Below are 13,644 nucleotides of genomic sequence, written 5' to 3' on the forward strand. Positions count from 1 at the left end.
CCCATGCGCTAGTCCAATGATTTAACTGTCCTGAAAGTTTCATAGAAGATGTCATGAATTTTGATCATTTTACGGCTTCTGTCATGTTTCTCACCAGGAATCTATGAATTTCTATTCAATTTCTTCAAAAAGGATTTGATTTGATTTGATTTATTGTAGTCACGTGTACCTAAGTACAGTGCAAAGTTTTGTTTTGCGAGCGGAACAGGCAGATCACAACTAACAAGGACATACAGGTCATAAAGTGTTTAGACAGAGCAAGGGATACAAGGTTACAACTGCATGAGAGGTGCACAAAGCCAAATCACCATTATTTGGAGTTGGAGAGGCAGGGTTTCTGCTGTGAATGGCCCATTCAGCTGTCGAATAATGGGAGGCAAGAAGCTGCTCTTGAACCTGTTGGTGCACGTATTCAAGCTTCTGTATCTTCTGCCTGATGGAAGAGGTTGTAGGAGAGCATTACCTGGGTGGGAGGGGTCTTTGATGACGTTGGCAGCCTTTCTGCAGCAACGAGAGGTGTAAGTGGCGTCCATGGATTGTCTTTCATGATGGTCTGGGCTTTGCATAGTTTCTTACGGGCATGGGCAGAGCAGTTGCCCCAGTAGGCTGTTATGCACCCAGATGGAATGCTTTCTATCATGCATCTGTAAAGATTGTTGAGGGTCCCTGTGGACATGCCAAATTTCTGGAGCTGCCTGAGTAAGAAGGGGTATTGTTGTTCCTTCTTGACCGTCACATCTACCATGGGAAGTCCAGGACAGACTGTCAGTCATCATCACTGCTCGGAACTTGACGCTCTCAGCACTCTCACCCACCAGTCTGTTGATCAAGAGGGTCTGCCTCTTTTCTTCCTGAAGTCAATGATCAGTTCTTTAGTTTTGCTGACATTAAGAGATAGATTATCATTGCACCAGAATACCAAGCACAGAATATGGACTGATTTCTGTCTGACCCCTCATACAGAATGTAACGAATTTCCTCTGTGTGTTTGATTTCCTGATCAGATTTCCATTGTTTGAGGCAGTCGAAGAGGAATTTGTCACAGTATAATAGTGAGTCTTTTCTTTCCTGCAAACCCTTTCTTCCTTATAACATTTCCCATCCTCTCCTAAGGAACTGTTGGAGATGAAACAGATGTCTTTAACATTGATGTCATACATGACCCTTGAGATGATGTCTGGTGACGGAACCATACAATCGCCGAGACTATCATCCTCCATCTTCATCAAATCACTGAACTCTGCACTGGCTTCAACTAACCAAACCCTCACTCACGTCTATCATTGCCTCTCAGTTTGATGATTTATGCACGCTCCTGACTGGCTTCCCACATTCAGCCCTCTGTAATCTTCAGGGGTTAACCAAAACTTTGCAGCCTGCTTTAATTGAAACTATGTCCCTTCCCACATTACCTCTGACTTCGCCGACCTACTTTGGTTCCTGGTGAAACATCATTTTTTGTTTTAGAACTTGCATCATCCTTTTTCAATCCCTCCTTGACCTCATCTTTCTCTCTGTGTGACCACCTCCAGCCCCTAAATCTTATGAGATTCATGATGTGGAGATGCCGATGTTGAACTGGGTTAGACAAACTCAGAAATCAGATGGCACCAGGGTTATAGTCCGACACCTTTATTTGAAATCACAAGCTTTCTGAGCACTGTCCCTTTGTCAGATGACAATAGAGCAGTGCTTTGAAAGCTTGTTTCTTCGACAAAACTTGTCAGACTATAACCTGGTGTCATGTAACTTCTGACTATGAGGTGTCTGCACCCTTATAATTCTGGCCAATTGTACATCACCACATTTAATTTTGTCAAATTTCTTGGTTATGTCTGTACCCTAAGCTCTGTAACTCCCTTGCTAAAGCTTTCTGAATCTTTCCACCTACTTTCCTTTATAATACAACCTTTTTGAAAAGCTTTTGTAATCCATCTTAATCTCTCAGTCTCAAATTTGACTTCAACATGTTTCTGTGAAATACCTTCAAATGACATGATATTAAAGGCATTTAATCATGATGCTTTGACAATCACAGTCAGTGCTTGATCGCTCAGCTGATTTTTTCCACTTCCTACAGTGTCTCTCACATCGAACAGGGAGTTGATGGTTCATTGGTAAAATCACTGGAGCTGCAGATATTTTGAAATGAGCCTGTTGAGAGATGTTATGACATTTTTCTGGAGCAGGTAGGGCTTGAACTTGGACCTCATGTCTCAGAGGCAGGAGCAGTGATCTGGTAGCATAAGCTAATTGGGTGTGGGGCGGGGGGAGGAGTATGGTGGCTGAATGGTTAGCACTGTTGCCTCTCAGTGCCAGGGACCTAGGTTCGATTCTAGCCTCAGGTGATTGGAGTTTACACAATCTCCCTGTGTCTGTGTGATTTCTCCTGGGTGCACCAGTTTCCTCGCACAGTCTAAACACATGCAGGTTAGGTGGACTGACGTGCTAAATTGCCCCATAGTATCCAGTGATGTGCAGGCTAGGTGGGTTAGCCATGGGAAATGCAAGGTTACAGGGATCGGGTAGGGATGGGTATGGACTTGATGGGTCATATGGCCTGCTTCCATGCTGTTGGGATTCTACAATGCTCTGGGAATATTGATTCTAACCTCAGTGTGGCAACCACTGGAGTTTAATACCAATTGGCAAAAATCTGGAATTGAAAGCTTACTCCAGCAACAGTACTCTCCTGTATTATTATTAGAAAAAATCCTTTTTATTTAAGGGAGGGAAATCAGCCATCTTAGCCCTGTTTGGCCTGCATGTGAATCCAGATCCATCGCAATGTTATTCACTCTTAACTTCTCTCCCTGACAAGCCACTTAGTTAAAGTGTCCATTCTGGATGTGCCACAGTTGCTGATTTTACCTAAAATGCCCACATCCCATGTAAAAGACAAATGGTCCACAGAACTCAGGACATCTCTTATTGCACTCATCAGTATTTTCTATTATTACTCGTTCATGGGGTGAGGGCATTGCTGGCTAGGCCAATATGATGCATAAGACTCTGAATGTAATCTCACAAAACTCTTCTCAGAATTCCAATAAACACCTTGCCATTTATACACCTCTGTGAGGTCATTATTAAATATTATTATGAATGTAGCACCAGCAATATCAATACTAAGAGAACTTTCCAGTCACAAGGGGCTCAATTAGAAGCACAATCATTGACAACTAGAGCATGTTTACTGTGATCTGGGCAATTACTTACACAATTTGCAATCTCACTTCCAAATCCTTCTATCCTTTTCATGTGTGTGAGGAGAGAGCAAGAAACCTTTATTTCCCAGGATTGTGCTTGCAATCATTTCTAAAGACAAAAATTTTATTACCTCTTTGCTATTTCCCACTCTGCTGTTCAATAAACTTTTACAAAATGTCTACCACAGCAATCTATATGTCTAGCCTCATTATTGCGCCATCTTCGATTATATTCCCTCTGCCCCTGTTGTTTTATGAATTTTCAAGTGCACCAGCTTCACATCATTCATTTCATTTTTATACAGCTGGTTGCATCGAAGCTGTGGGAAATCTCCTTCCCTCTGATGATTCGTTGTGTAATACAGTGCCTAAGGTAGAAATAAACTAGCTCTGTGGACTAAAGATGAAAAAAAGAGGGAAGTAGTTTTTAACTAATTGTTTGAAGTGAGGTGATGGCTTAGTGGTATTATCGCTGAACTAATAAACAAGATAGCATTCTGGGGTTCAAATTCTCACACAGCAGATGGTGGAATCTGAATTCAATAAAATTTGGAATTAATAACTTGCTGATAACCATGAATCCATTGTCAGTTGTCTGGAAAAAAAATTCATCTGCTTCACTAATGTCCTTTAGAAGGAAATTGCCATCTTCACCTGGTCTGGTCTACATCTGAATCCAGACCCATAGCAATGTACAGAGGAACCTTGATTATCTGGCATTCAAATATTGGATTATCCAGCAAGATCACAAGGTCCTGATGCTTGGTTAAACTATGTTATCCGGAATTTGATTAACCAAAAGAAATACTCCCCACTCATGTCCTTCAGTTAATCGAGGTTCCTCTGTCATTAACTCTTTACTGCCCTCTGGGCAATTAGGGATGGGCAATAAATGCTGCTCTAGACAGCGATGCGCTCATCCCCTGAATGAATAAAGAATTTATAATATCCTCAGAATGCTTCAAAATTCCTTGTGTATTGCAACTCGTCCCCAGGCAAGGTTCCCCAATTCTTCCTGGTTTCTAGTAGGATATTCCAAATTGTTAAGCTGCTGGGTGAGCAGGGTCAAATTCGACCACCCCTCCTCCCCAACACCCTTTTTATTTACCTAACTCCTTGGTAGATTGCAACAAGTTTCCCTTCCCTTGTCTTGGCACCGGTCTTGGACTGGGGTGGACAAAGTCAGAAGTCACATGACACCAGGTTATAGACCAACAGGTTTATTTGAAATCGCAAGCTTTCAGAGCAGTGATACTTTGTCGGATTTGTCCAAACTTATTTCAATTAATGCACATTATTTTCTTTACATTATTTTGAGCTTCTGGCCTTTTTCCATTAATATTTTAGAATCCACTCCCTCCCTAGACATTTTCCTTAAATTTCCTCGTGGACTCCCCTATGACCATGCATTCCCCACTCCCATGGCCCTATCCACCTTCAACAATCTATGTGAGATATCATGGGCATCTGCCAGAACTGGACTGAATGGACCCTTCCTGTTCTGTACTGTTCTATGCTCAATGTAACTGCTTCTAGTAAGACTTTGATACTCGATCCTCATCTAAATAAGACTTTTGGTTGTAGGAATGCCACTTCTGAATTCTTCCATAATCATAAGAACAAAAGTTCCAGGAGCAGAAGACAGCAATTCAGCCCCTCGAGCCTGCTCTGCTATTTAATACAATCATGGCTGATCTCATCAACTCCAACTTCCTGCCCGCTCCCCATAACCCTTCAACCCACCACTAATTAAAAATCTCTCTGCCCCCTCCTTAAATTTAAACACATTATCTGGGGTACTGAACTCCACAGATTCCTGACCCTTTGAGAGAAATAATTTCTCCTCATTTCTGTTTCAAATCTTCCACCCCTTATTATAAAACTGACCCCATGTTCTAGATTACCCCACATGAGGATTCATCTCCTTTATGTTTACTTTTAGCATTCGTACCTCCCCCAATGGACCTCTTCTATTCTTCTAAAGTCTAGTGAGCATAAGCCTAAATTGCTCAGGAGGCAGGCCTTTCCACTCAGCAATTAATGTAGCGCACCTTCTCTGAACTCTCGCCAATATAACTATATCAAGTAAGGGAACCAAAATTACATCTAGCATTCCAGATGTGCTCTCACTAAAGCCCTGTACAGTTGCAATAACACTTACTTACTTGTACACTCTATTCCTTTTCAAATATGTGCCAAAATACCATTTGTTGTTCTTATTACCAAGTGTACCTGCACATATGCTTGCTGTAACTCGTGTATGAACACACCTAGATCCTTCTGCATGGAAGCATTTTGAAGTTCGCCGCTGTTTAGATATGATTTAGAGATGCCAGTGTTGGACTGGGGTTGTCAAAGTAAAACATCACACAACACCAGGTTATCGTCCAACAGGTTTATTCAGAAATACTAGCTTTTGGAGCGCTGCACCTTAACCACCTGATGAAGGAGCAGCACTCCAACAGCTAGTGTTTCCAAATAAACCTGTTGGACTATAACCTGGTGTTGTGTGATTTTTAATTCTATTTAGATAGTAAATTATCCTTTCCATTCTTCTGACCAAAATGGAAAATCTCTCACTAATCCATGTTAAACTCCATCTGACTCATTCCACTTAACCTGTCCAGATCCATTTGTAAATTTCATATTTCTTCATTGCAGCTTACTTTTCATTTACTTTGCAGGTTTGGCAATAATATTTCTATCCCCACATCCAAGTCATGGATATAGATAGTAAATAATTGGGGCTCAAAGATCAATTCTTAAGACACCTCACATTTTGCTAATCAGAAAAAGACACATTTATCCTGACTGTTTGCTTTCTGTTGCTTAGCCAATCTTTTATCCAAGTGAATATATTACCCCTAACTCGATATGATCATATCTTGTGTATTAAACTTTTGTGCAGCGTCTTATCAAATGTTTTCTGGAAGTCCAGATATACTGCAGCTACTGGTTCCCCATTACTCACTTTAGTCATTACATCTTTGAAAAACACTAGCACATTATTAAATTGTGATTTACCCTTCATAAAACAGTGCTGACTCTGATGCATTGTGCTTTGCCTTTCCAAATGTCCAATGACTACTTCCTTAACAATGGATTCCAACAATTTCTCCGTGACAGACAAACTGGTCTGTAATTTCCTGTTTTTTGCCTCCATTTTAGAATAAGGGGTGTTTCATGAGCATTTTTCAATGCATTGAACCTTACAGAAAGCAGGGAATTTTAGAATATTATAGCCAGCAGACACACTATCTCTGCTGCCACTTTCTTTCAGACCCTAGGCCCTGGGGATGTATTTGTCTTTAATCCCAATAGTTTGCACAAGATCATAACTTCCCATGTATTCTTAATTTTTTCTCGAATATCAGTAATCAAAACGAAAAGATTTATTTTTTTCTCTCACAAATTGTACAAATATCTGATTCGTTATCTGTCTTGCAATCTTGAACTTTATTCAACAACATTTAGCAACAAAGTCATACGCACTGTGTGGGGAAAGTGAGGTCTGCAGATGATGGAGATCAGAATCGAGGGTGTGGTGCTGGAAAAGTACAGCAGGTCAGGCAGCATCCAAGGAGCAGGAGAATTGACGTTTTGGGCATAAGCCCTTCATCAGGAATTCATGACAAAAGGCGTATGCCTGAAACATTGATTCTCCTGCTCCTCGGATGCTGCTTGACCTGCTGTGCTTTTCCAGCACCACACTATTGACTCATAAGCATTGTATGCTGATACTTAATCCTGACGAGAGTGAGATGATGCATTTTGGGAGGTCAAGTGCAAGACAAAATGTACAGTAAATGGCAGGACCATTAGGAGCATTGACACGCAGGAGGATCTTGGGGTGTAAGTCCATAGCTCCCTGAAAGTGGCAACACAATTGGAGAAGATGGTAAAGAAGGCAAATGGCATGCTTGTCTTCTTCAGTTGGGGCACTGAGAATAAAAGTTGGCAAATCATGTTGCAATTGTGTAAAACTTCAGTTAGGCCACATTTAGAGTATTGTGTGCAGTTTAGATCACCACACTATAGGAAGGATGTGGAGGCTTTGGAAAGGATGCAAAAGACGTTTACCAGAATGCTGCCTGGATTGGAGCATAATAACTATGAGGAGATATTAGACAAACTTGGATTGTTTTCAAATCATAGACATCCTACTGTGTGGAAGCAGGCCATTTGACCCAACACGTCCACACCGATCTTCTGGAAAGTATGCCACCCAGACCCATTCCACCTACTCTATTCCACCACTGCACCTAACACACGCATCCCTGAACACTAAGAGCAATATAGCACTGCCAATTCACCTAACCTGCACATAGTTGGATGTGGGAGGAAACCCACACAGTCATGGGAGAATGTGCAAACTCCACCCAGGCAGTCATGCAAGGCTGGAATCAAACCCAGGTCCCTGGTGCTGTGAGGCATCATTAACCATTGAGACACTGCACCATTTTCACTAGGACATTGGAGGCTGGGGGGGGCAACCTGGTAGAAGTCTACAAAATGGTGAATATGGTGGATATTTGGAGTCTTTATCCCATGATGGCAATGTCAAATTCTGGAGAGCACACTGCAAGTGAAATGGAGTAAGTTTAACGAGAACCGTGAGATAAGTTCTTTCCACAGAACATAGAACATAGATCATTACAGCACAGTATAGGCTCTTTGGCCCTTGATATTCCATCAGCCTGTGGAACCAATCTGAAGCTCATCGAACCTACACTATTCCATTTTCATCCATTTGTTTATCTAATGACCATTTAAATGCCCTTAAAGTTGACAAGTCTACTACTATTACAGGCAGGGCATTCCATGCCCCGACTACTCCCTGGGTAAAGAAACTACCTCTGATATCTGTCCTATAGCTATTACCCCTCAATTTAAAACTATGTCCCCTCGTGCTAGCCATCACCATCCGAGGAAAAAGGCTCTCACTGTCCAACCGATGCAACCCTCTGATTAACTTACATCTCTCAGTTCAGTCACCTCTCAACCTTCTTCTCTCTAAGGAAAGCAGCCTCAAGTCCCTCAGGCTCCCTCATAAAACCTTCCCTCTATACCAGGCAACATCCGAGTAAATCTCCTCTAAACCCTTTCCAAAGCTTCCACATCCTTCCTGTAATGTGGTGACAAGATCTGTACGCAATACTCTAAGTGCAGCCGCGCCAGAGTTTTGTACAGCTGCAGCATGGCCTTATGGTTCTGAAACTCAATCCCTTTACCAATAAAAGCTAACACACTGTATGCCTTCTTAATAACCTTATCAATGTGAGTGACAACTTTCATGGATCTATGTATATGAACACTGAGATCCCTCTGCTCATCTACACCAAGAATTTTACCATTAGCCCAGCACTCTGCATTCCTGTTGCTCCTTCCAAAGTGAATCACCTCACACTTTTCTGCACTAAACTCCATTTGCCACCTCTCAGTCCAGCTCTGCAGCTTATCGAAATCTCTCTGTACAATGCAACATTCTTCAGCACTATCCATAATTCCACCAATCTTAGTGTCATCCACAAACTTACTAACCCATTCCTTCAACACCCTCATCCAAGTCATTTATAAAAATGCAGAGGCCAAAAACTGACCCTTGCAGTACATCACTTGTAACTGAACTCCAGGATGAACATTTCCCATCAACCATCACCCTCTGTCTTCTTTCAGCTAGCCAATTTCTGATCCAAACCATTAAATCACCCTCAATCCCATGCCTCTGTATTTTGTGCAATAGTCTACCATGGGGAACCATATTAAACCCCTTACTGAAATCCATGTACACCACATCGACCGCTTTACCTTCATCCACCTGTTTGGTCATCTTCTCAAAGAACTCAATAAGGTTTGTGAGGCACGACTGACCCTTCACAAAACTGTGTTGACTACCTCTAATATTTTTCCTCTCATTCAAGTTTTTTTTCTATTCTTCAGTCTAGTTGTACCATCTTCATTCAGATTTCTAGAACATAGAACTTAGAACAGTACAGTACAGGCCTTTTAGCCAATGATATTGCGCTATGCATTTATCTTAATCTCAGATCTACCTAACCTACACACCCCTCAATTTACTGTCATCAATTTCCTTGCCCAGCAGTCACTTAAATGTCCATAATGTCTCTGACTCTACTACCACTGCTGGCTGTGCATTCCACACACCTACCACTTTCTGCACAAAGAACCTACCTCTGACATTTCCCCTTTGCCTTCCTCCAATCACCTTAAAACTATGACACCCCCCCACCCCGGGACAGCCATTTCTGCCCTGGGGAAAAATCTCTGGTTATCCACTCTGTCTATGCCTCTCATTACCTATCAAATCACCTCTCCTCCTTTTTCCCTCCAGTGTGGAAAGCCCTTGCTCACTTAACCTTTTTTCAAAAGACAAGCCCCCCAATCCAGGCAGCATCCTGGTAAATCTACATTCTTTCTATAATTAGGCGACCAGAATTGGACACAATATTCCAAGTGTAGTCTAACCAGGGTTTTATTGAGCTGCAGCAAAACCTCGTGGCTCTTAAACCCAATCCCTGTTAACGAAAGCCAAAACATCATATGCCTTCTTAACAATCCTATGAACTTGGGTGGCAACTTTGAGGGATCCATGTACGTGAGACCCCAAGATCCCACTGTTCCTCCACACTGCCAAGAATCCTGTCTTTAACCCTGTATTCAGCATTCAAATTCAATCTTCCAAAATGAATCACTTCACATTTAATCCCGGTTGAACTCCAACTGCCACTTCTCAGCCCAGCTCTGCATCCTTGTTGGGCCTTGTTGGGCCGAAGGGCCTGTTTCCACACTGTAAGTAATCTAATCTAATCCTGTCAATGTCTTGTTGTAGACTGCAACAGCCCTCAACACTATCTACAATATCACTGACCATTGTGTCATCGGCAAAATTACTAACCCACCCTTCCACTTTTTCATCCAAGTCATTTATAAAAACTACAAAGAGCAGAGGCCCAAGAACAGATCCTTATGGGACACGACTCACCACTGATCTTCAGGCAGAATGCTTTCCATCCACTCCCACTCGCTGTCTTCTTTTGGAAGTCAATTCTACATCCAGACAGCCAGATTTCCCTGTACCTATTCTAATTCCAAATACTGAATCATCATTGTCATCATGTCTTCCTTATGTGATCCTACTTTCATTTCTACTTTCAAACTGTCTCAGAAGTTGCACAAAACCAAGTTCTGGTCCAACAGGTTTATTTGAAATCCCAAGCTTTCAGAGCATTGCTCCTTCATCAGGTGACCTGATCGAGAAGGCTTGTCATTTTAAATAAACCTGTTGGTCTATAACCTGCTGTCATGTGACTTCTGCCTTTGTCCACTTCAGTCCAACACTCGCACCTCCACTTCATTCAAAGTATCTGGCAACTCTCTTATTTTAGCTTTATTCAATAGCTTTCATTAATTTACTGTTATGTCTCCTACTCCCAGAACACACTTTGCAATGGCATCTTGAATGTCCATTCTGGACAGGAAACTTCACCACAGCACTCCTGCATTATGTTCAGCATTAGCACATACCTATTTCTTTAAAAGAGGTACAAAATCTTCTTAAATTCAAACAATTCAAATCTCAGCAAGGATCTCCACTTGTTATGTTATGATGCATTTGATTACACGATTGGGTGAATGAGATATCAAAAGGAAGTTTGTGAGGTCTGATGAGCATCAGCATCGGACACCTTAACCCAGTGTTTGGCTCATCCCGCAGCAACAGTTCTGCCTATCAGAAGTGGCCCACATGGCAGTCGTACTCCACGCCCAGCTCCATGCCAACATGCTGGGATCTTATCCATGTTTTACGGAGCAACAAGGAAAGATGGTGGAGAAAAGTGAGCTAAGTTTTCCCACTTTAAAAAGGACTTAGCTCAGGAGTCGGGCCTCCATTTTTTACAGAGCGGCAAGGAGAGAGGGTAGAGAGAAGCGAGAGCTGCCAGGAAGGGTAAGTGATTGTTTTTTTATGGTGAGTGAGATCTAAAACTGAGACCTTATACTGTAGGGCCTCCCTCCCACCCACCTCCTCTAACCTTAATAAGAGTCTGTAAACTCGGTAAGTTCTACAGTTTTTTTTTTCTCTTCCTTGTTTAGTCCTGTGTGCGCTTTCAGAATAGCGGGGTATAGCTGATGGGGCAGTTTCATGTCCCTCCTGCAGAATGTGGAAGGTGAGAGACACGACACATGTCCCTGCCGACCATATCTGCGGGAAGTGTACCCAACTCCAGCTCCTCAAAAACCGAGTTCGTGAACTGGAGCTGGAGCTGGAGCTGGATGAACTGTGGATCATCCGGGAAGCTGAGGGGGAAATTGAGAGGATGTACAGGGAGATGGTCACTCCCCAGACACAGGATAAGGACAGCTGGGTTACAGTCAGGGGAGGAAAAGGAACCGACGGTCAGAGCAGGGATCCCCTGTGGCCATTCCCCTTAGCAATAAGTATACTGTTTTGGATACTGCTGGTGGGGACGACCTACCAGGGGAAAGCCATAGTTGTCAGGTCTCTGGCACTGTGGCTCAGAAGGGAAGGGGGGGAGGATAGAAAAGTGCTCGTGGTAGGGGACTCAATAGTTAGACGGATTGACAGGAGATTTTGTGGTCAGGAACAGGACTCCCGGAAGGTATGTTGCCTCCCCGGTGCCAGGGTCCGGGATGTTGCCGATCAGGTTTACAGGATTCTGAAGGGGGAGGGTGAGCAGCCAGAAATCGTGGTACATATTGGCACCAATGATATAGCCAGGAAAGGGATTGAGGATCTGAAAAGTGACCACAGAGAGTTAGGTTGGAAGCTGAAGAGCAGGACGAGTAGAGTAGTGTCTCAGGTTTGCTACCGGTGCCACGAGATAGTGAGGTGAGGAACAGTCAGCAAATGCAGCTTAACACGTGGCTGTGAGGCTGGTGCAGGAGGGAGGACTTCAAATACCTAGCCCATTGGGATACCTTCTGGGGAAGGTGGGACCTGTACATGAAGGACGTGTTGCACCTGAGCAGGAGGGGCACAAATGTCCTGGGTGGGAGATTTGCTCCAGTGGTTCGGGAGGAGTAGGAACCTGACCTACACATCTGAAGGGGGCTGGTAGTTGTAGATCAGGTGGTGACAGGATGTAATGAACCTATCAGGGAGGTTTTTCATGTGATCAAACAAAGGGATCGGTTAAAGTGTGTCTGCTTTAACGTAAGGAGTGTCAGAAATAAGAGTGACTAACTTAGAGCATGGATCAGTACTTGGGGCTACGATATTGTGGCCATAACGGAGACATGGGTTTCACAGGGGCAGGAATGGCTGCTGGATGTTCCAGGGCATAGAACATTTAAAAAGAACACAGATCAGGGCTATAGAGGAGGGGGTGTAGCATTGCTAATCAGAGAGTGCATCACAACTACAGAAGTAAAGGTTGCCGAGTATTGGTGCAAGTTAGAAACAACAAGGGAGCAGCCATCTCACTGGGGGGTTTTCTACAGACCACTTAATAACAGTAGGGAGATAAAACAACTCATAAGCTGGCAGATTTTGCAAAAATGCAGATGTAGCAGGGTTGCTGTTATGGGTGACTTTGACTTTGTGAATATTGACTGGAACCTCCTTCGTACAGATGGTTTAGATGGAACCATTTTTATCAAGTGTGTTCAGGTGGGCTTCCTTACTCAGTATGTAGACAGGCTGACGAGGGGAGAGGCCATTTTGGATTTGGTGCTCAGCAATGAGCCAGGACAGGTGTCAGATCTCGTGGTGGGAGAACACTTTGGTGACAGTGACCACACCTCCTCACATTTACCATAGCCATGGAGAGGGAAAGGAGCAGTTACCGAGGGAAGATATTTAATTGGGGAAAAGGAAATTATGACGCTATCAGACAAGAGTTGGGAAGAACAGACTGGAAGAAGTTGTTCCACAGAAAGGGCACAGCAGACATGTGGAGACTGTTCAAGGAGCAGTTGTTGTGAGTGATGCATAAATTTGTTCCTCTGAGACAGGCAAGAAGGAATAAAATTAAGGAGCCTTGGATGATGAGAACAGATGAGCTTCTCATCAAAAGGAAGAAGGCAGCTTATCTAAGGTGGAGGAAGCAAGGGTTTAGCACAGCTTTAGAGGATTACAGGCTTGCTAGAAAGGAGCTCAAAAATGGACTGAGGAGAGCCAGGAGGGTGCACAAAAAAGGCTTGGCAGGAAGGAGTAGAGAGAACTCAAAGGCATTTTACTCATACATGAGGAATAAGAGAGTGAGCAGGGAGAAAGTAGGGCTGGTTAGGGATAGCATAGAGAACCTGTTTGGGGAGTCTGAGCAGATAGGGGAAGCCCTAATTGAGTTTTTTGCTTCAGTTTTCACTCAGGAAAGGGACCTTGTTGTGAATGAGAATTTTGAGAAGCTGGGATATGGGCTTGAACAGATCGAGATTGAGGAAGTAGCAACAGGAA

The 13,644-nt window shown here is 43.1% G+C and overlaps 1 pseudogene; it reads right to left on the reverse strand.

The window, feature by feature from the left end:
• Positions 1-272: 272 nt before the first annotated feature.
• LOC148148745 (uncharacterized) lies at positions 273-1,220 on the reverse strand (annotated as a pseudogene).
• Positions 1,221-13,644: the final 12,424 nt, after the last annotated feature.

This window comes from Chiloscyllium plagiosum, unplaced genomic scaffold (assembly GCF_037043375.1).
Source record: "Chiloscyllium plagiosum isolate Xiang-an unplaced genomic scaffold, Cpla_swu_hap1 HiC_scaffold_11, whole genome shotgun sequence".
Classification (NCBI taxonomy): domain Eukaryota; kingdom Metazoa; phylum Chordata; class Chondrichthyes; order Orectolobiformes; family Hemiscylliidae; genus Chiloscyllium; species Chiloscyllium plagiosum.